The following is a 24040-nucleotide window of genomic DNA, read 5'->3' as shown; positions in this document are numbered from 1 at the left end:
TATATATGGAGAGAGAGAAAAACATGTCAGTTATTTAGTTGGTTTTAGTTTAGGAATGTGTAAAAGCCAATAAGTGGTTTAGTAACTTGATAAAATGATAAAGACATAAGACATCAAATAGCAAGAAATAAAAATATAATGTCCTGGGCTGCTAAAGTATTCGCCCTCTGAAGGTTTGTGGTTTATCAAAGACAAATCACACAAAATCTGTATCTAATGACTTCTGATACTTTTCCTAGGAGTAACATTAATGATTTCAAAATCTTGGAAGAAATGGATCAAAAAAATAGAGAAACAACTGAGTGTATTATGAAAATAAATGCAGTACTCTGTGAGAAAGAGAAATTGAACAGTTATATACATAGAGAAAAAAAAGAAAAAAGAGGAGACAAATTACACAGACAAGGTGGATTATCTCATTTTATCCTTAAGAAAGAAAATAAACCAGTAAAACAATTTTAATTGGTTGTGACAGAAGTATATTTATTATATACTAAGTTTATTTTAATAATTTTATTATAATAAATATACTTATCTAATTTGTGTATCATGGCTACAGAAATTATTCTATAGTACCATTTATTGTATATATGATGAATTCCACTCCTTAACAGTTATGGTCAGTTAAATATTTTATTGCTACATCCAATATCTTCTTTTCTGCAACGAATTGCTTGAAAATAATGTAAAGCAATGAGGAATACATTAGTACCCTGTAATAATATCTTTGGTCAAAATCATACATAAGAATAAGGAAGAACTCTGCCTTGGCCTTTTCAAAAGAGATTAAAAGATGACCAATTTAAAACTTGCAACATCAAGTTTTCATCTTTTCTTAAGTAATTCTAACAAGTTAAAACAACTTTTCTGTAGGGGAAGATAAACTTGTTTGAAATGAACTCAGAACAATAACATTCTTTGGACACGTGCTTCTAAATTATCTTTGTGCCAGAATAAGTTATAAACATTACAAACCTAATTCATTTTTCGGTCAAGTATTACAATAAAATAATAAAATATAATACAACTTAGAACTGCAAATGAGTTACTTGTAGAATAGTCAGATAGTACAATTACACATCCAGAACCAAGTTCTGCTTTGTTCAAGAATCATAACAAAGGATATTATTACCCCTACCTTCATATCAATCATTTCACCTAAAAGGACTTAGTTCTTTGCCATATGTCCATAGGTGACCTTCTAACAGCACCTAAGACTTATAATAGAGTCACTATTCCATGAGATTACTCATTTTTCTGTGCTCTGGCAGACTTGCTGGAAATGACACATTTAAAAGAAGGTGATATCAACTCTCTGATCAATTCCAACTAACCACACTTTATTTTCCCTCTCCCCAACACTTATTTATTTTATAGTAGTTCCAAATGAAGATTAAACTTACTTTTTAAAAAAATTTATTTATTTATTTATTTATTTTGGGCTGTGTTGGGTCTTCGTTTCTGTGCGAGGGCTTTCTCTAGTTGTGGCAAGTGGGGGCCACTCTTCATCGCAGTGCGCGGGTCTCTCACTATTGTGGCCTCTCTTGTTGTGAAGCACAGGTTCCAAATGCGCAGGCTCAGTAGTTGTGGTTCACGGGCCTAGTTGCTCTGCGGCATGTGGGATCTTCCCAGACCAGGGCTCAAACCCATGTCCCATGCATTAGCAGGCAGATTCTCAACAACTGTGCCACCAGGGAAGCCCCCCCCCCCCAATATTAAACTTACTTTAAACTGAGCATTGAGTTCTGAATGACCCATTTACTTTATCCTTGGGATGCTTAAGAATTTTAATTAATTAATGATTATGAATCACCTTTAGATCCTTAGACGGAAGAAGCTACAACACACTAGATTATTATCATTACAAAATTGTAAGTATAACATTGCATTAATTATGGTTTTACATAGACTGTAATTATAAGACACTTAACTCTGGATGTAATTTCAATGTTGGCAGGCCTCTTGATTTGTGAAATCAAGCAAAACTGTTGTTGCTGGAAAGTGCTGTGCTATGGACTTTATTAATCCATGGCATCCCTGATCCTGTATAAATCCCTAATTTCTTTTAAATCAAGGTTATGTTCTGCTATAGGGTGTATTATTCAACAAGACTTTTTTCCCAAAAAATTTCTTCTCTCAACAACTCAGTGGGGTTTTGTCACTGGAAGTAACTCAAGGGTTAATTAAACCACCTCACTGGTTTTGCATCTTTTGCTAGAACTATTTATATACTTCTCATACTTGAAATTAACAGTGTTGTTTTCTTTTGTGTACAGAAGTGATGGCGTCAACACATAATTTAAGTGGCTCAGAACTAAACTATCATCATCATATGGAAATGTCTGCTGAACCAATGTTGAAGCTATACAAATCTTTTCTTCTAACTTTATTGATTAAAATCCTTCAGTGCCTTTTCATTCCCGTAGAATAGTGTTAATGTGAGTTTTTGCCCTTGGGACTCAACCTATCTTCAACTTCTGGTGCTTCTTCATTTTATCACTTCTGCAACCTCACCCACACAAGCGTACACACACACACATTGTGTTTCAAGAACATAGGATGGCCGTGTACTCTTCATTACCCATAAACTTTCTTCATCCTTGGTCTCCTTTCAAAAATCTGCTTTTTATATTGTTCAAATTTTGCAAAAATTCCTCACCATCCCAAGCAGAATACACTCATTATTCCCCTATAAGGTCCAGTTTACACCTCTTTTAATTAATTAATGATTATGAATCATCTTTAGATCCTTAGATGGAAGAAGCTACAGCAAACTAGATTATTATTATCATTACAAAATTGTAAATATTATAATCTTACTTTTCGTTTTTGTTTTTGTTTTTTGTGGTACGTGGGCCTCTCACTGCTGTGGCCTCTTCCGTTGCGGAGCACAGGCTCCAGATGCGCAGGTTCAGCGGCCATGGCTCATGGGCCCAGCCGCTCCGTGGCATGCAGGATCTTCCCAGACCGGGGCACGAACCTGTGTCCCCTGCATCGGCAGGTGGACTCTCAACCACTGCGCCAGCAGGGAAGCCCTACTTTTCATTCTTATTGTGTCTACATCTACTATTAACTTAGGAGGTCTCAAAGAACAAAAAAAGGAGATAAAACCAACATTTTTAAAGTATCTATCCAACTTTCCCCAATTTTCTGGGATAAAACTGGGTGACATAGAGGTCAAAAAATAACCAAGTTTATATAGTTAGTAAGTATCAGAGTCAGAATCTTGAATCCAAGCCCACGTGACTCCAAAACCTGGGACCTTTCACTCTGCAAGCAAGACTATCTATCCCATTTTGAAAATATGCTCATATTCAGTGACAACATATATGCCCGAAAGATGGGTGAATAAATACAACTCCCAGGACATGAGTCGGACTCCCCAGATGGTAGGGATGGAGCTCTCCAGGAATAAGGTCAAAACACCATAGTGGCACTTGGTCTCCAAGCTCTGCTTTTTACCAGCCCCAGCCCTGTCCTGAGTGATATTATTCAGATGTCATTCATTTCCAGGTGACCCATGCCAGTGATTTGCCAGGATGGGGGCTTTTAGCAAATACAGGGGTGTTCTTACTACTCAAGCCAAAACCATTTTTTGCAGCACTCAGTGTTGGATTTCCTCTTCTTCCAAAACTCAGATTTTGTACGTACTCCACCATTTTATACTACTTTTAAAGGCAACATGATATCATGAAAAGAATGTAGATAATGATCCCCTGATCCTAGCTCTGCCTCTCACTGGCTAGATGACCTTGGACAGGCTGCTTAACTCCTCTATGTGTCCTTTTTCTCATGTGTAAAATGAGAGCAATAGTAGATACATCAGAAGGCAGTTGGGAGAATTATATGAAGAAATGCATGAAAATCGCCCAACACAGTCCCTGAGAATAAAGTAGGCCCTCCTTGAATATTAGCTCTTACCCTGGTAATCTTTTTTTTAATTTGGTTGAAGTATAGTTGATTTACAATGTTGTGTTAATTTCTGCTGTACAGCAAAGTGACTCAGTTATACATATATATATATATATATATTCTTTTTCATATTCTTTTCCATTATGGTTTATCACAGGATACTGAATATAGTTCCCTGTGCTATACAGTAGGACCTTGTTGATTACCCATCCTATATATAATAGTTTGCCTCTGCCAGTCCCAAACTCCCAAAATCCTTCCTCCCCAACCCTGGTAATCTTAACATTCCTTGGCTGTGCCTAATACTTAAGATCTTGTGGTACTGTCAGAGGGGCCTGTTTCCTACTGCAGGTCAGGTGCTATGCCTGAGCTAATTCAGGGGCCTGGTCATGAACACCTGCCACAGTTAGAGCCTGGAAAAGACAGTGAACACCTTTATTAAAGACAGAGTGCACAAAGAGGTCTGGCCAAGATATGTTTGCTTCATTTGTTTCCACAGACTTAATTCTCAATACAGAGTCTATGTTAGCCTAATAACTTTTATCTAAAGAAGCAAAAGATAGTTTAAATGAAGAATCCCCAAATGAAAACACTGCTCATCACATTAACATTCCCCTAGGGAGACTCTACAACCCACCCTCTGCCCTTGAATTCATTTCTTGATCTTGCCTGTTAAGCAAAATGATAGATAAATCTTCCAGATGCAAATAAGTTGTGGTTCTGTATTCACATCCTGAACCCCAAACACCCCAAAGTCAGGCTATCCCAGTTTATGTTTTGCTTTCTCCACTTACCTCTTTATGCATTCAAATTGACAAATGCCCTTGTACATTATTTTTAACCCACCCATACCTAATGCATCAGTATCTCGTTATGTTTCCTTTGATTTCATTGCTTGCCGTGCTAGTATCAGCAGCACAGAATTGCCAAAGCACTAAGCAGCCCAATTTTTCTTTAATTTCTCAGAAAATTGACAGTTTTATGAACTGTCTCTTTACCTATGCCCCATAAACATGTCAGCCTGTGGAAAACCATTCTAATTAAATCCCAAGGGGACCGCAATGGAAGATTATAGCTTCTTGGCAGGTTACTAAAAAACAGTTGTTCGTATATACACAAGTATGTGTACTAGAGCCTAACATTTGACAGAACAGTCAAGGAATTAACCTCACTGGCAGCTTCCGCTGAAAATGACTGAAAAGAAATGAACACAGTGAGTGGCAGGATAAGACGGCTCCATTCAAGCCTTGATGTTTATATCCTTTGTGAGTTCCTACAGATTACCAGGTAGTTTAAAAGGTGTCTGAGGTCCTCACCTTCCTCAATGGATATTTTATACCTGCTGGAGAAAATTTATACAACTGTCATCTTTCCATTGAGTAATTTCGGATACCAGGATTCTCCTGGAATACATATAATTGTGCTGGTGGAAAAACAAATAAAATAAGGAGAGTTTTTCCGCTCACGCACTCTCAGAATAGAAACATCTGGCATATGGGAAGTCAAATTTAAGAAAAAAGAATAATTCCTGGTCATGGAAATATTTTCCTGAATTTGCGGTCTTGCCAAATGAACTCTGCTTTCTAACTGGATAGGTACATATCTCAACCTAACTGGAGACAGCCATTTCTCAGATGGGTAAGTCAAAATCCAGTGTCAAGAAGAATAATCTGTGAAGTTCTCTATGGACTACATGATTCATAGAAATGAGTATAACGCTTAATTAATTAGTTAAATTTGGGATTGTGTACCAGCTGAATAATGATTCTGGTTGATATTAAAGATATTGAGGCATTAAAGTGTGATCCTGAAAATACACCTTCCCCCTTCCCAGTGAAAAACAGACTGGTGGTAAGACGTCATGCTACTGAGGTCAGTATATATACTCAGACTCAAATAAGGACGGTTCCCTTTTTTCCCTTACATGGCCTTAGAGTGTACTAAAGTTTCTAGCAACTATTAAAAAAATTCATGCCCATGATCTACAGGGGAAATTGAGTAAGAAAGTATGGCGCCTCATGCAAATCCACCATCACCACTGTCCAAAGTGAAAATAAGGAGTGACTGGTGATATCTTGGCAAATGAAAATCCTGCTGTATTTCCCCTGGAATCTGAGCCAGTTGCCAGTCAATTCTACTAAATAAACTGCAACTACACAGAAATCAGATCCTGTGGCATAACAAACACCATAGAATCTCAGAAACCAAATGAGAAAATAGTGCCTGATGCCTGGAAAATTAAATTGGTTTAGGTTATGTTTTTCTGTTTGCTGCTGTTTTTACTTCTGTCTCCAAACTTATTTCCTCTTGCTTCCATCTTCATATCCCCCTTTTCCTCCAGAATCATTTTCCTCTGCCTATAAACATATTCAACTCTCCTGTAACCTCATAAAAAGTCTTTTCTTGATCCTTTTTCATCCTGAAGTCACTCTCCCTTCCCTTCACTAAAAACTTCTTGCAGAAGTACTCAGACCTGCTCATTCCAGCTTGTTTCATCTCATTTATTGCAGACTTCCTCTCCACCACTTCCAGGACGGTGCTTAAGAGCCCTGAGCTCCTATTGAGAAGTGGCAGTAAAAGACAACTAAAGGGGCTTCCCTGCTGGCGCAGTGGTTGAGAGTCTGCCTGCCAATGCAGGGGACACGGGTTCGTGCCCCGGTCCAGGAGGATTCCACATGCCACGGAGCGGCTGGGCCCGTGAGCCATGGACGCTGAGCCTGCGCATCCAGAGCCTGTGCTCTGCAACAGGAGAGGCCACAACGTGAGAGGCCCGCGTACCGCAAAAAAAAAAAAAAAAAAAAAAAAAAGACAACTAAAGGACTTCCGGTCATGTCACCTGACAGTGTGTCTCAGGTCTTGATATTTATTAGCCTATCTGCTCCTTGCCTTGGTGCTCTGCCCATGTCTACCTTGCCTGTAGCTCTTGATCACCTGTTGACAACTCCAATCTAGCCTTTGGCTGCTGCTCTGCCTACTTCCTGGCTCTCTTATAATAAACCCTCCCAGCTGCATCTGGGAAGTTCTGTTTGGCTATAAGGACTTCCAGACTTCAACCTCTTAACCCAAGGAACACCCATTCCTAGTCATCCCCATGTTCGAGGTTTTCCACTTATATTGTGTACCCTTCATTGGTCGATGACTACACAATCGCAAAATAAAATGCCTTTTCCCAATTCCTCTTCTATTTAACCTTCAGTTGAGTACTGTCTCATCCTTGAGAATTCCTCATTTCTTAGTTTGCATGCTACCAATCTTCATTCCTCCTAACTTTATGCAGTCTCTTTCTTAGTCCCCTTCAACAAAGCCTTATAGTTTTCTTCTCCTTAAATGATAAGGACTGTGCAAGATCCTCTAATAAGCCATCTTTTCCTCTCTTTATACAATCTCTTAAATTAATATCCCTTTCTATGGATTTACTGCAATCTCCATATCAAAGACTGCCAAATCTCTCTCTCTTTTCCCTCCTTAGCTTTAGATGTAAGTTTCCAGTTGCCTTCTGGACATTTAGATTTAGATACCTAATCTACATTGATGTGTCCCAAATCCAACTGTGTTCCCACAAATCCAATTGTTCTTCTTGATCCTCCTACACCTGTTGAAGGACTATATTCCCAGGCTCCAAAGTTCAGTAATATTTTTGACTCCTAGCTTTGCTGAGCTCCTGTATTTAATCGGTAGCTGAGTATTGTGGATTTTACTTCTAGAATATCCCTGACATCTATATAATATTGTCCAATCCTGCTGCAGTTTTCATCAGCTTTCATCACATTTATTGTAATAGCCTTGTAATTAATTTCTTTGCAGTTTCTTCTCATCTAACATACCATATTTAAATCTGCCTTCTTAAAATTCAGTTGCAATCAAGTCATCCATCTGTTTAAAAATGTTAAATGATAATGATAAGACAATTCATCACTGCCTAAAGTTTTTAAAACCAGTTCCCCACAACCATGCCATCTTCCATCCACCCACTCTCCCCTCCTTTGGGTAGACCTTCAGAAGCATTTTCCAACCTCAACCCCTCCCTCAACATTTATAAATGTCTTTGCTCATGGCTTTTCATCTACCTTCCAAAACTTTTCCCCAGTATCTCAGATTCTTGTTTAAATGTTGCCCATTATGATTCCAAGTCTAGGGCAGGACATATTTAAGATAAGTCTGGACATTTTGTTAGGAAAGCAAGGAAGCCATGAAAAACTAATTGAGTCATGTTGTAGGAGACGGGAGCAATATGAAGAGTCCCTACAGGCCAAAGATGGGGCTCCAGACAGTCAAAAAGGATAATATCTGAAATGGATTGCAGCACATCAAATATATGAAAATTCATGAGTTTATAAGAATATTCTTAAATTTCTTAAGAAAGTGTTCCCCATCCTTTAAGGTCCATTTCTAATGTTAACCTGTCCATATATCACTTTTTGATTCCCTCAAATGACTTGGTTAGCTTCCTCCTTTGGATCCCTATAGCATTTCCCTTTTACTCCTGGTATTCTACTTTTTCCTAATATATATGCTTCTAACAATATGGAAGCCATATAATTCATGAAATCACTTTTAGAGGTCAGGATTTCATTTCAAATGTATGTAAATGTTCTCTGAGTGGTAAATGATCCATTCTTCAACACCAAGAATTCTAGTAAGAATTATGAGACCAAAAATTTTAAGTATTCTATTTTTAATTTCATCTTTTAAATTTTTATTCAATTTATTATGTATTACTATTTTGTCTGCTACCTCAAGTTGTTCAGCAAGTAAAGTTAGTATAAGGAAAATAGAATAAAATATTAGTAGCCTGTTAGATTCCAACTATCAATATCAATGTTCTGCTGCCCAGTAAAATTGATTATGTGTTAACCACATGTAAGAAACCACTATTTGATAATTATAAATAATACATGAATAACAGAAAAACAAAATAATTTTAACTATTTCAAGAAATTAAGATTCTTATATCTGGTCTATTATTGGAAAAATAATAAATGAAAAATTATCTGGTTTATGAAATTCTTTCCATTACAATCTCTATAAAAATTGTAAAACGTTTTGAGCACTTTGTTTTCCCTTGACTGTACTTATCCAAACATAGCATAAATTCCCATTCCTGACACCTCTTCTGGATGACTTTGTTATGTCATTACTAGAGTTACTTTAAGAAAGTAAAGAAATACATCTGAAAATCTCAAATAACAGAGCAATAAATGCCAAAACTATAGTAATAAAATGAAGTAGGAATTTAAGGCAAACAGTTGGATAATTCACGATTCAAAAGATGCTTAATCTCAATAATAGGAATTAACTGGATTAGCACTGTCCATAAAACATTCTGTGGTAAAGAAAATGTTCTGTAAATCTGCATTGTGCAATGCAATAGCCACTAGACATATGGGGCTACTGCCACTTGATATGTGGTTAAAATGTCTGAAGAACGTAACTTTTATTTTATTTAAAATTAATTAGTTAAATTAAATTGTCCCTTGTGACTAGAGGATACAATGTTGGACAGTACAAATCTAAACCATTGCTTCCATCCTTGACGTCTAATTATTAATTAGTATTAACATTTTCAGTAACAAATGCCCACAAGCAAAGAGTACAAACAGACCACTCATAACTGAAAATATAACTACTACTGCTAACTATTGACCATCTGTATGCTCTAAACACTATTTTTAGGTCTTTACAAATGTTATCCTATTTAATATTCAAAACATCCGCGGGACATTGATGACATACATATTTAGATTTTGTGAAGCAGGAAAAAAAATCACAGAGAAGTTAAGTAACTTCCAGAAAAATACCATCTAGAATTGGTAGTCAGGATTTGAACTCAAGTGGTCTGGCTCCAGAGCTCACGAGATTTGTTCTCCTACTACACTGCCAGTGCAAACCACCTACCTTTGTGGTAATCAAAGAGTCGTAGGTGAATTAAAATAAAACAGTTATAGATTGTCACCCATTAAATTAGCAAACATTTAAAAGGTTACAGTATCCATAAATACACTTACTATTGCAGGTAGGAGAACACAATAGCCAATTCAGCTAATTTGACAATAAGAGAGAAGAATCACAATTATGCCCCCACCTTTCATCAGTTCCCATTTCTAGGAATTTATTCTAGAGTAAAGAAATTCCATAAATACTTAAAATATACACAGATATTCATAGGCTGCCATTATTTTACCAACAGGCAAAAGCTGATACAATACAAATGTTCAATAATAGCTTAATAATTAAGAGACTATGATGCCCAGTAGAATATTAAACACATAATAAAAATGTTTAAGTAATAACATGGAAAAGTTTTTGATACAAACTTTTATGTTAGGCAAAAATTAGAAAATAAAACCTATCATTATAGTACGATGACAACTTTAAGGAGAAATTATTACTCACAAAATTAGGATAATTATGTTGTATTAGAATAAGAGACAAAGTGCTTTTTCCTCTACTTTCCAAATTATGACCACAGTCATGGGATTTGAGGAGAGTAAGTTATTCAATCTGAAGCTCTCACTGAAAAATGTCATACCTTGTTACTCAGGTGCAGCCAACCTGGGGGATTTTAAAAATGCAGAATCCCAGGTCCCACTCCAGAATTCCTGAATCAGCTTCTTCATTTTAACAAGATTCCAGGTGATTTTTTATGCACATTAAAGTTTGAGAAGCACAGATACAACATGCTACAGGTAACGAACACTTGATGCTTCTCGGAAATCGATCTTCCAGGCTATGATAACTAATCAAAGATTGAAGTCAATCCCCTGAATGATCAAGGACCTATTTCCATATAGGCTATCTTTATAAATGAGGATTAATCCTGCCATAATTCTTGGGAATTTTATATGTAGATGATTCATGAGACATGCTGGTCCTTCAGAATCTTGACTTTCTTGACTCCAGACGTTTCCTCTAGTCCACTTCAGTCCCTCACTCCAGTGGTTTCACCCTAGACCTGGGATCAATAAAGAGGAGCTATAAACTCTTCACTAACACTAGACATCCATCCTCTTTAATTCATCCTGCCAAGAATTGCCATATAATTCTTCCTAAAATGCTGTGATATTTTATCATGATTGCTTCCTGTTCAACTATTCACTTTTACCTCCTTTCCAGCATCTACCAGATTGTTGGGTAACTTTTGGTTTATTCAACTCTTCTCTCCTCCCATCTCCCAACCCTTACAGCATGAGACAATGTCTTATCCTCTCTTGAACAGAAATATTTAGCCCAGTTCCTGTCTCAAAACAGGCATTCAGTGAATGTTTGAAGAATGGGCACAGTCATAAGTATTTTCCCCACTTTCAAGAACCTTTATACTCAGCCATTTGCACTAAGTACAATTACACTCATTTTGCAAATAAGGAAGCAGATGCCCATGACTTGCCAAAGATTAAAAATGGAATGTGAACAAAGAGCAGAAAATCTCAGGTTTTCTTCCTCTATAAATCACAATTTTTCATTTCTATAGATTTTTTTTCCAGTTTACAATTCTGCTTAAATCTCAAGCCCTGTCACAGTCTGCCCTCTTCCTGCCTAGCCATTGGTAAGACTGTACTTTCTTTGCTATATGCAGGTAAACCTGCTCATTGACCCACTTATGCTATGCTTCTTCCCTCCTTCATAGCTTATGTTCATAACTGTTAGCCTAAAAGAACACCTTAATCCTTAAACAAATGCAAGTCATCATGAGTCCAATCTCTAAATTTCTATTGCAATGTTACCCAATACTGCACAATTTTAGTACGTGTAGTCCTCACTTTGCATGACTCCAGTATACACCAATATGATCATTACGATGATCATGGTTTAGATAAATAGCACCAATTTCCCCAACAACACGGTTCCAATTTCAGCTACATGGCATATTAACAGTAAGTAATTGCATAAAGTAAAACATTGCTGCTCACTGTCTAGTTTACAGATCAATATGTACATAACAGATATGTATCATTTTCAGTGGCAAACCCCATCATTTCCTTCAGAGTCTGTTGGTGGTTGGTCACTGTTATCAGTTTACAAAAAGACAGAAAATCGTGTAGTTGTGTTGATTCCTTATCTCTCACAGAGAAAACCATGTGACGTTTTACACAAATTGGAAAACCAAAGAGGGAATTGGTCAACAATAATAAAAATGTAGCAAAGAAATGAAAAGTGGTAACATTGGAAATAAAGCTAGAATCAGATGTAAATGAAATTAGAAGAAATCCTGGGAATACTGACACTGCTGTATTTCAAGAGATTCTATTAGCTATGCAGCCAGGGGAACTTTGTGAAAATGACTGTATTGATATAAATGAAGAAAACTGTTGTGATGAAAAGCATGAAAATACTGGCAAAAAAAGAGAAAAGGCTCTATAGGTATCTTATAACTTTGAAAATGCAGAGGATAAAATATCAGAAGCTGATCCAAACTTAGAAAACAGCATGAAAATTTGCAAAGGCATAGAAAAGATGGGTCCTCACTCCACAGCAGAAGTTATGCTAAGAGAACAAGCAAGCTTTCCCAAACCACTCTTGATACTTGTTTTGTAAAGAAATAAAACACTTTAATTCACAATATTTTTAACGTTTTCTATTACACTGTACTGTTATTTTTTCTAATTTTTTATTTCTCTATACAGTACAAGAGTTCTTAATGTTTTAACAAAATGTTTTAATGTTATGGAATAATATTAACTTTTTCCAAGATGCTCAACGTCACTAATCGTAAGGGAAATGCAAGTCAAAACCACAAAGAAAAATCACCTCATCCATGTTAGAATGGCCATGATCAAAAAGACAAAAGAAAATAAGTATTAGCAAGGCTGTGGGAAAAAGGGAACCCTTGTACACACCTGATGGGACTATAAATTGTTACAGCCGTTATGGAAAGTTGTATGGAGGTTCCTCAAAATTTAAAAGCAGAACTACCATATAATCCAGCAATCTCACTTCTGAGTACTTATCCAAAGGAAATTGTCACCAGGGGCTGGAGGAAGAGGGAATGGGGAGATGTCAGTCAAAAGGTACAAACTTTCAGTTTTGCGAGATAAATAAGTCCTGACGTACAGGATGGTGACTATGATAAACAGTACTGTATTGTATACTTGAAATTTGCTAGGAGAGTAAATCTTAAGTGTTCTCATCACTGCCCCCCCCCCGACCCAGAAGGCAGCAGTGTGAACTGATGGACATGTTAACTACCTTGATTGTGATCATCCTACTATGTACAAATATATCAAATCATCAAGATGTATAGCATAAACAGATACAATTTCTATTTGTCAATTATACTCCAGTAAAGCTGAAAATTAAAAAATCAAAAGATCTCTGCATAATTTCAGCTTGCACAGCCATATTATGGTTCCATGCCGCCAGAGAAAGTAAGGAATGCCTCTACTGGGTTTTTGATGTATGTTTGTTCTATCTCCTTCTCAACTAGACTGTGAACTACCTGAGAATGGTACCCTGTTATAATTTTTTAACTGAGGTAAAACTCAGATAACATAAAATTCACCATCTTAACCATTTTAAAGTGTATGAGTCAGTGGTTTCTAGTACATTCACAGTGCTGCACAACCATCACCACTATCTAGTTCAATAACATTTTCATCATCCCTAAAGGAAGCCCAGTACCCACTAACTAGTCACTCTGCATTTTCCCCTGCTCTCTGCCACTGCCAATCACTATTCTACTTTCTGTCTCTAAAGATTTGCCCATTCTGGATATTTCATATAAATGGAATCCTACAAAAATGTGAGTTTGGGGTGAGTTTTCAATTAGCCTAATATTTTCAAGGTTCAGCATGTATAAGTACTTTACTCCTTTTTATGTCTGAATAGTAGTCCATTGTATGAATATGTCATATTTTGTTTACCCATTCAAGAAACGCTGGATATCATTTTTCACCCTTTGGCAATTATGAATAATGCTGTTATGATAATTTGTGTACATATTTTTGTTTGAATATATGTTTTCAATTCTTTTGGATATATAACCAGGAGTGGAATTACTAGGTCATATAATAATTCTTTATTTAACTTTTTGAGGAACAGTTGAACTGCTTCTCACAGCAGCTAAGCCATTTTACATTCTCACCAACAATGTATAAAGATCCCAATTTCTCTAAACCATTGACAACACTTGTTATTTTCACTTTTTTTATTCTAACCAGTCTAGAGAGCGTAATGTGGTATCAATTTATGGTTTTGACTTGCATTTCCTTAATGACTAATAATGTTGAGTATTTTCTCTTATGCTTGTTGGCCATTTGTATCTTCTTTGGGGAAGTGTCTATTTAAGCCCTTTGCCCATTTTAAAATTGAGTTGTCTTTCTTGCTGAGTTGTAAAAGTTCTTTATATATTCTGGATGATTGACTCATCAGATATATGATTTAAAAGTTTTTCTCCCATCCTATTGGTTGTCTTTTCACTTGCTTAAGAGTATCATTTGATGCACAAGAGTTTTTAATCTTGATGAAGTCAAATTTATGTATTTTTTATCTTCTTGCTTGTACTTTTGGTGTTATAGCTAAGAATACACCAAATGCAAGGTAATGAATTTGTATCCCCATGTTTTCTTCTAAGAGTTTTATATTTTTAGCTCTTATATTTAAGTCATGGATCTATTTAGAGTTTACTTTTATATGAGGCCTGAGATAAGTGTCCAAATTCATTCTTTAGTGTATGGATATCCAATTGTCCCAGAATGATTTGTTGAAGTGACTATTCTTTCCCCAATGAATGGTTTTGATTTCTGTGTCAAAAATCATGTGTCCATAGATATATGACTTTATTTCTGGACTCTGAATTCTATTTTATTGACCTATATGTCTATCCTTATGCTGATATCACATTGTTTTGATTACTGTCACTTTGTAGTGAGTTTTGAAATTATGAAATGTGAATCCTCCAACTTTGTTCTTTTTCAAAATTGTTTTGGCTCTTCAGTGTCCCATGCAATTCCACATGAACTTTACAATCAGCTTGTCCATGTCTGTATAAAATATATTTTGGAATTTTAATAGATATTATAGTGAATGTATAGCCCAATTGGGGAAGTATTGCTATCTCAACAATATTAACTCTTCCAATCTGTTAATACAGAATATGCTTCAATTTACTCAGCTCTTTAAAAATTTCTTCTGGTAATGTTCTATAATTTTCACTTACAAGTGCAAATGTACTTCTTTTGTTAAATTTATTCTTTTTTGATGTTATTATAAGTGGAAATGTTTTCTTTATTTTTGGATTTTTCATTGCTAGTTATAGAAATACAAATAATTTTTGTATTTTGATCTTGTATTCTGAAGCTTTTCTAAATTCACTGGTTAGCTCTAATAGTTTGGGAGTTTTGGGGGTGAATTCCTTGGATTTTCTCGCAGATCATGCTATCTGTGAACCAAGATAATTTTACTTCTTCCTTCCCAATCTGATAGGCTTCTATTTCTTTCTCTTGCCTAACTGCTTTGGCTAGTACTTCTAGTATAGTGCTGAATAGAAGTGGCCAGAGTGGATATCTTTGTCTTGTTCCTGATCTTATCGGTAAAGCTTTCACTCTTTCACCAGTAAGTGTCATGTTATATGGCTGTGGGTTTTTCATAAATGCCCTTTATCATGTTTAGGAAGTTCCCTTCTATTCCTAGTTTGTTAAGTGTTTTTTGTTTTTTGTTTTTTGCGGTACGTGGGCCTCTCACTGTTGTGGCCTCTCCCATTGCGGAGCACAGGCTCCAGACGTGCAGGGTCAGCGACCGTGGCTCACGGGCCTAGCCGCTCCGCGGCATGTGGGATCTTCCCGAACCAGGGCATGAACCCGTGTCCCCTGCATTGGCAGGCAGACTCTCAACCACTGCACCACCAGGGAAGACCTGTTAAGTGTTTTTATCATGAAAGAGTGTTGGATTTTGTCAGATGCTTGTTTTCATCAATTGAGATGATCACAGGATTTTTCTTCCTTCATTCTATTAATGTGGTGTATTACTTTGATTGATGTTTGTATGTTGAACCACCCATGTATTCCTGGCATAAATCCCACTCAATCGAGTGGTGTAATCCTTTTAATATGCTATTGAAATCAGTTCGCTAGTATTTTGTTGAGGATCTTTGCATTTCTATTCATAAGGGATATAGGCCTGTAATTTTCTTGTGATTTCTTTGTCTGGCTTTAGTATCAAGGTAATGCTGGCCTCATAGAATTTCTCCTCTTCTGTTCTTTTAGAAGAGTTTGAGAAGAATTGGTCTTAATTCTTTAAATATTTGGTAGAATTTTAAAAAATGTATCATATTTTTCAGTTTGTATGTGTGCATACATGTGTTTAGAAGGGTATTTGACATAGAAAAAGATATTTAATGTGTAGATAAATTTCAAGCCAAGAAAGAAAAATCACTTTTTAAAATGGTAAGTAAATCAGCTTGAATATACTCAACTTTCTGTAAATGTGTTCATTGTGTGAATATCTTCATCTAATGTCATCCCAGCCAGGACCTGAAATAAATTTTCACAAAGCTAGCAGACAGGAGGGGTTCAAACACATACTATAGACATAAAAAAACAGGAACAAGCTCTACTAGATGGCTCGAAAAAAAAACCCTCCGAGGTAATACACTCACCCACCATCCAAGGAGAAACTATGTAAAAATCCATAAATGGATTAACGAGCAGAACTGTGGCTGAAGAAAACCAGATTAGCTCTGCCAAAGATGACAGCCGTAAAATGCACCAAGAAAATATCCAACAACAGAAAAGAGAAATTATCTGTCGGTAAAAATTCAAGATTCTGAAAGTAGACACCACCAGCCTAATTTAATAATTGCAGGATCCCTGATGGAAGGAAGAAGCAGGATATGGTTGAATCTTTTTCAAAATTTAATTAAAACCAAAATAGCATTTATTCCTTTGCTCCTCCATGATTGAAGCAGCTTCACAGAATACCAGCAGACAAGCCAAGATCAGAGCCAGTGACTCACCACATTTTCAGAAGAGGATTTTAAGAATCAAATAAACAGAGTTTAGAATTGCAGGGACTAACGTTCCACATGCAGCTTCCAGATATGTCCCTGTCTCTTCGCTGCATGCTTCAGCGGCACTCTGCACATCCACTGTGCCTCACATGATGGCTGGCCGCCTGCCTGCCCCAGAGTGAGCCCTGAGCAAAACCGCATTCACCAGGGCCTTCACTTCTCCCTGGGAAAAAGAGCGTTTTCTCTCCCGTGCCCAGGAGGGAAACTTACAAGATCTCTCCCAGACTTCAAGGGAAGCCGGGATTATGACAAGTAATTTTGGTCTGCTTGATATTTGGTGAGATATGAACCCACCCTGTTAGATGTTTCTCTTTTTACTACCTGCTGGAAGAAAAGAGGACCACATGCTAATTGTGAAATCTCTTTTTGAAAATCTTCGGATTCACATGCTACTCTTACCATTTGTCCTTAGCAGGCATCAGTCAAGATTTGTTAGCTTTACTGGATTTGGCAGAAAACAATTGGAAAATGAATTTCTGTTTTGAAAGGCATTTTACACAACTCAAAAGAAGGGAGATAGGAGAAAAGTGGCCAGCAAAAATGGTTGTTACCAGGGAAGCAGGGGCTTTGCTAGATTTGGTTCAGTTTGGCAAACTATGGAAGCAAGCAGTTATGGCTTATTTGCTGTTGCTGATTTCTGGAGCCTATATCTGATATGTCTCAGCCTTTGGTTAAGGAAGTCAAGTTTATTGGTAGGTGATTCACCAGTAAGAGAGCTGGGCTGAACACACGTAAATGACCTTTGGCATGAGGTCTCTGAAAAGTACTGAATAAAGACTTCAAGTTCTGCTCCAGAAAATTAAAGGTATGGATATAAATCGTTTTTCTTAAAATCCCCATTGGATTTTATAAGTTTCTTTTGACTTATAGAATTTTTACTCTTGAAATCTAAATAATAAATAAATAAAAACAAAAATCATGGGGTATGCAAATTTTGAGTTGAAACAGAATCATCCAAAGAATTTTCTAAATTAGAGGAGAAGGCAAACTATACAGTTATCAGTTGAGTTCTTCAGAGTTAATTAATATCAATTACTGGCAAGAAAACTATGAAGTTGAGAATTTCTCATTTATTAAATCAGATAACAACTGAAAATATCTCAAAATTTTCTTATGAATTAATTAAATCAGTTGCCCCTTTCTTTCCAAAATTTTGACTAGTTTATTAAACAAGCTGGTTAGGAAACCCTTTTTGTAAGTTTGTTCTCCTTCCTTTTCCCCCAACTCATTGACTGCTCATTCTTAGTCTCATACACCATTAAAATTTGTTATTTGTCTGTTTTGTCTACAGTAGTACTTGGGGTGTATGGACTGCACAAGGATTTACAGTGTAATAATTGACTGGTTATGAATGAGTTGCCAATTCACTCAGGCAAGTTGTAACTTAATGATGATAGATGTAGATGTGAGTCAGAAGTATATGAACTTTCATTACTGCCTTTCATAGCCGTTATCAATCCACTGTCTTAGTATGGTGTAATTATTTACACTTTATAGTTCCAGGAAGTATTTAATTTGAATCTAAATAATTCCCATCATCATTTTAGCAGTGGTGAAAATTAGGTTCATACACATAGAAATATTAAATTCCCTTAACAACAAATGTCTCCTGGGCACATATTCTTACGACTAAATTCATATCTGAACTAACATAACGTATTGATTGAGACCAAAGATTTTTAAATAAGATGTATCTGAGTTTAAATCCTGGTTTATCCACTTACCACCCCGATGAGTTATTTAAATTCTTTAAGCTTCAGTTTCCTCATCTGTAATATGGGGAGTGTGCCTATCATCCAAGGTTATTATAAAGGTTAACTGTGACATATATGACAATTTTTAGGGAGTGTTCATAAACTTAGCTATTAAATAATAATAATGGCAACAGTAATAGTAATAATGATAGTATAAATGACATTGTTGTTTTGTTGTTATTATTTACTCACCCAACTGACACGTATTTGTTCTTTTTATTCAGTAGATTTAGTTTAATTCCTGTCTTCCTAAGGTAACAAATTAGAAAAGGCAAGTTTAAGTATCCATACCTAAAAAGTAGACATGGTGGCATGGAGGCCAAGTTCAGGCTGTGTGGATACGAGAGAAGGTTCTCAAGGGTTGGAGAGGTGGATGAGTGGTGGTTGACCAGGGAGAAGCCATAGTAGCCAGAAGAGTCATTTGAATGGCCGAGGCAGTAGGGAACATGGACAGGCGAGGAAAATCTGGGGGCAAGTCAGCTGATAAGAAGTGCACCCCAGAAGGGACCCTGAGCAGTCCCGAATGCCCATCCCTGCTCCTGCCTCACTGCTTCTCTCCTAGGTCACTGAGGGGTATTTCTTTCCCAGATTGTACATTTTTGGTTTAAAGTGTTTTTACTCTTTAATTCCACTTGTCTTGCTGTGTTGCTCCCAGAAGAGCTACTCTGAGATCAGCCCAAGGTCAAAACGTTAGGGGCTCATGGTCTGTGCGAAATACATAAGTGATAGGTATTCAGTTTCATATTGAATGGACCCCCTTTTCAGGCACCACTGATTTCAACCCTCTTCCCTCTCATTCTGATGCTTGACAATTCCCTTTCGGAATTCCAGCCTTTTCCCATTCCCAAGCCCAAAGCAGAGCTAATTCTCCCAGAATGGTGAGTCCTGGAGAAACTGTCTCTGCTCTCCTTGAACCCAAGATCCATCCCTTAACTTTTGCTTAAGTGGCTCTCCTTGGTCCATTGCATAATGATTCGGAGCACATGGCACTCTGCCCAGTTCAAATTCTGCCTCTGCAACTTTCTACCCATGTGCCTTGGAGAAGCTACTGAACTTCTTAATTCACCCGTTTCCTCCCTATAAATAGAAGTCATAAGTGAACTGATCTCCTAAAGTTGTTATTAGTCAATATTTGGGGAGTGCTTAGAACAGAACATGGCACCGGTTAAGCTTTATTCAAGTGTTTATTAAATTAAATGATTGGTAAATATTTGAACTTAAACTATGTTGCATCTCTCATCTGCCACAGGAACTTCACCAACAAGCTGGTCCTCTGTCTGTGCTCCTCGAACTTTTACTCTTTGCCAGTCATCCGCCAAAAACTTGAATTAATAAAGAAGAAATCTAAATCCATGCAAACTTCACTTGTCAGATGTGTCATCTCAGACTCTCAACCGTCCCCAACATCAGCAGCCCCTTGGCCTTTGCTTGGCTCCTTTTCCAGGCAATTGTCTCTTCCCAGACATCCACATGGTCAAGAGCGTCTCTATCAGTTAAGTCCTTCCAGCTCCAGTCTCTAGGAGAGAGCCAGAACCCTCTCCTAGATGTGCCCAGAGATAGAGCATAGTTTGAGGGTGTGTACTGAGGGAACAATAAAGGTAGGGGATGGTCTGGGATGCCATTAAGGCTTGTGCAGGCATTAGAAGGAAAAGCTGGTAACCAGATTCCCTTCCCCCACCTCTCCAGTGCTTTTGCCTAAGGCGCTCTGAAGTTAGAGATGCTATAAGATGCGTGAGATGGGAAAAGACTCCCCTCCTAACTACCCAGTAAACTCGTTCTCTGGTGTTTCTCATTTTTTGCCAAATCGTTCAGTCAGACCAGGATTTTACAATAGCTAAAGTAGCTTTTGTAAACAGGAGGCCATTCTTCCCCACATGGTGGAGTGGAAATTTAAACAAAGCAGCAATCACGGGGGTGGACTTAACTCAGGAATGCTCTGTAAGCTCTGTCACATACATACCTGTTTACAAAGTGAAACCATCTTATAAAACCCCTTTTACCACTTATGATGAGAAAATCATTCCTGCCACTTCTCTAAACATGCCCTTGTGGCCAGGCTTTCAATGCACAAATGAGGCACAAGAAATGGACAGTGTGGTTTAGACAGAATTGAAGTTAATGGCCTCTGTCCCCTGCTTCTCCTTGGCGGTGGAGAATGACACCATATGTTGGAGAGAAAGGATACATAAAACTGAAGATTCCAATCTGGATTTTAGGTTCTCATTTCCTTAAGAGCCAAGATGGGTTTTTTTTTTTTTTTTTTTTTTTTTTTTTTTTTTTTTTTTTTTTTGCGGTACGTGGGCCTCTCACTGCTGCAGCCTCTCCCGTTGCGGAGCACAGGCTCCGGACGCGCAGGCTCAGCGGCCATGGCTCACGGGCCCAGCCGCTCCGCGGCATGTGGGATCTTCCCGGACCGGGGCACGAACCCGCAAGATGGGGTTTTGATGTGAGTATTAGGCGTGCATTGGTCCCTACTAAACACAGCCCACTTTCAATGTCACTTTTTTTTTTGCGGTACGCGGGCCTCTCAGTGTTGTGGCCTCTGCCGCTGCGGAGCACAGGCTCCGGATGCGCAGGCTCAGCGGCCATGGCTCACAGGCCCAGCCACTCCGTGGCATGTGGGATCTTCCCGGACCAGGGCACGAACCCGCGTCCCCTGCATCGGCAGGCAGACTCTCAACCACTGCGCCACCAGGGAAGCCCTCAATGTCACTTTTCATTGTCCCCCCGTGGCTGCACAGTGTCCTGTACATAACATATGGATATTGGTTGATTTGGTGCATAAAGAGTGATAATGATATGTCGTCTTTACTCCCAATGTCATGGCAGCTATATTAATAAGTTAAATTGCTTACACTTTCCCCAGTGATGTCAAATGAAATGGTAAAATGAGATGTGTGTTGATGAATGAACAGCTCTCTGGGGTAGTATTTAATTGGCTTAATGGGACAATTGAATGCACAGTTAACCCCTCTCCTCTATTTTCTAGACATGTAAGTAATACCTCAGCATAAATTTTTCCAGTGTAGTGTAAATGGAAAGACTCAGAAAAAAATATGAGAAATATATTTGAATCAAACCAGGGGCTTCCCTGGTGGCGCAGTGGTTGAGAATCTGCCTGCTAATTCAGGGGACATGAGTTCGAGCCCTAGTCTGGGAGGATCCCACATGCTGCAGAGCACCTAGGCCCGTGAGCCACAACTACCGAGCCTGCGCCTCTGGAGCCTGTGCTCTGCAACAAGAGAGGCTACGAAAGTGAGAGGCCCGCGCACTGCAATGAAGAGTGGCCCCCGCTTGCCACAACTAGAGAAAGATCTCGCACAGAAACAAAGATCCAACACAGCAAAAATAAATTAATTAATTAATAAACTCCTACCCCCAACATCTTCTTTAAAAAAAAAAAAGGCAGCATATATAAACAGTGCCACTTTATTTACATCTTACTAATGAATGAGCCTAGCTTCATGAGTAGACCTGTGCAGTTCCCATAATTTGTTTCTCTTTCCATCCATGAAGTCCATCAATCAACTTCAATCAATATTTTTCAAACAAAGGCAATAGGACTTTGCTACTGGATGAATCAACATCGGGCTGTTTAATCTTTTTCTACTAGTGCCTAACCTCCGAATTTCAGGTTCAGATCTAATTGGTTTGAAATCTGATTGATTTCCCCATTATCAGTTTTCTGGGACTCCCAAGTTTTGTCAATGAGCTTGTGAAAAGTACCTCATTTGCATAGGCAAAGTAGATTTAATGGATTAATATATTAGAAGTCAGGGATCAAAGTGGGTATTTCCTTATATTATTCCTATTTTGTCTTGTTAATATAGCATGAATAATAATTTGTATATCAACATAGCAAATGTGTAATGATTGAGATACAATATTGCTTATTAAAAGTGACACTGGAATAGAAATGCAGCTTGTCAATGATACTATAGTTTTAATAATAATAACCCAAAATAGAAAGTCTATATGTGACTTTTTACTAAAAATTTGTTTTCATGAAATTAGTTCTGTAACTAGAATGGTTTTATATACATATGGATTGGAATTTTACAAATGCGAGGATATATCATGTTTGAAATCTGTAAGTTTTCTAGACTCTTGTTTATACACTTAGACAATATATGTTCACCATTACCTTGTGCAACACAATATTCATCCAAATTATATTTAAAAGATCATAAAATCACCTTTTATTGATTAAAAGGGGGTCTTAACACTGCAAATACCAATCAGAAAAGCTGAGTAAAAATTTTTGTTAGTCATGCCAGGGTTTCTACCACAGGTTGTGTTGTGTACATGGCAGTACAAGGATATCCCCTCTAAGAACAATGAGAGAAGCCAGATAAAACACAAAGTTCTAAGTTTGAAGTCATCACAGAGGTGCTGAGACAACCAGGAATTGAGAGGCCAAGAGGCTGGAGAGAAGGGAACTCAGAAGAGATGAGCCTACTTCTTTGACCTGTTTTTCACCTTGGGGGATTTGCTGGTTTCTTGATATTGGGTAAAAGGTTAAAAATCTGAGTGCAAGATTTGGGCCAGGAGGCAAAAAGGTCAGCAGAGTATTTATCAGTCTCACAGTAATGGACGACAAAAATTGGGGTTCAGACCACCCTAGAACTGAGAGACTAAGATCCTGGAGAAAATGGGATAGGTAAAGAAGTGAGTGCAACCTTTGTGGTCTTCTCCTCAAGGCCTTTACCAAATTCTCCAGCTGTGAGCCACGAGGTTAAGAAGCTAAGCTGAGGCACTCCGAAAATCAGCTAAAGTTTTCAGTAGTTTTCAGGGCTTAGGAAATAAATACTGTAGTCTGGAACCCAGCAAGGAACTGGGTATCCTAGCAAACAACCCAATCTCTGGAAGACTAACCCTTGGAGACAGGGCAGACCAGAGTTAGAAGGGGCTGTACCAAAACCTCAACTTGGCTCAAGGCAACTCAGTCCTTGACAGAGGAGGAGAAGAGGGCCCCTTGCATAGCACAGTTTTAATATATTACATATTTTAAAATTTGTATGTCTCATAATACTTTTTAATATGGATATTTAGATAATTGATTTCAGTCTTTTCTTTGTTAATATATGCATTTATATAAAATATAAGTACATAGAATATATATAAACAGATATAATATATAAATATGTAAGTAAATATATATTTCATTGTATTTTAGTATCTGACTACATAACAAATATCTGGATATAAATATATTTACTGTAGTATAAAACACATATAAATGCATTTCTGATGATAGCCAAAGAAAAAGCTGAAAACAATTATCTGAGTATCCATATTAAAAAGCAGAAAACAGTACACAAAACTAAATCCAAAGAAAATAAAAGAAATAAGAGATAATTCCATGAAAAGATTG

Source organism: Mesoplodon densirostris, chromosome 10 (genome assembly GCF_025265405.1).
Source record: "Mesoplodon densirostris isolate mMesDen1 chromosome 10, mMesDen1 primary haplotype, whole genome shotgun sequence".
NCBI lineage: Eukaryota > Metazoa > Chordata > Mammalia > Artiodactyla > Ziphiidae > Mesoplodon > Mesoplodon densirostris.
This window is presented reverse-complemented; position numbering follows the sequence as displayed.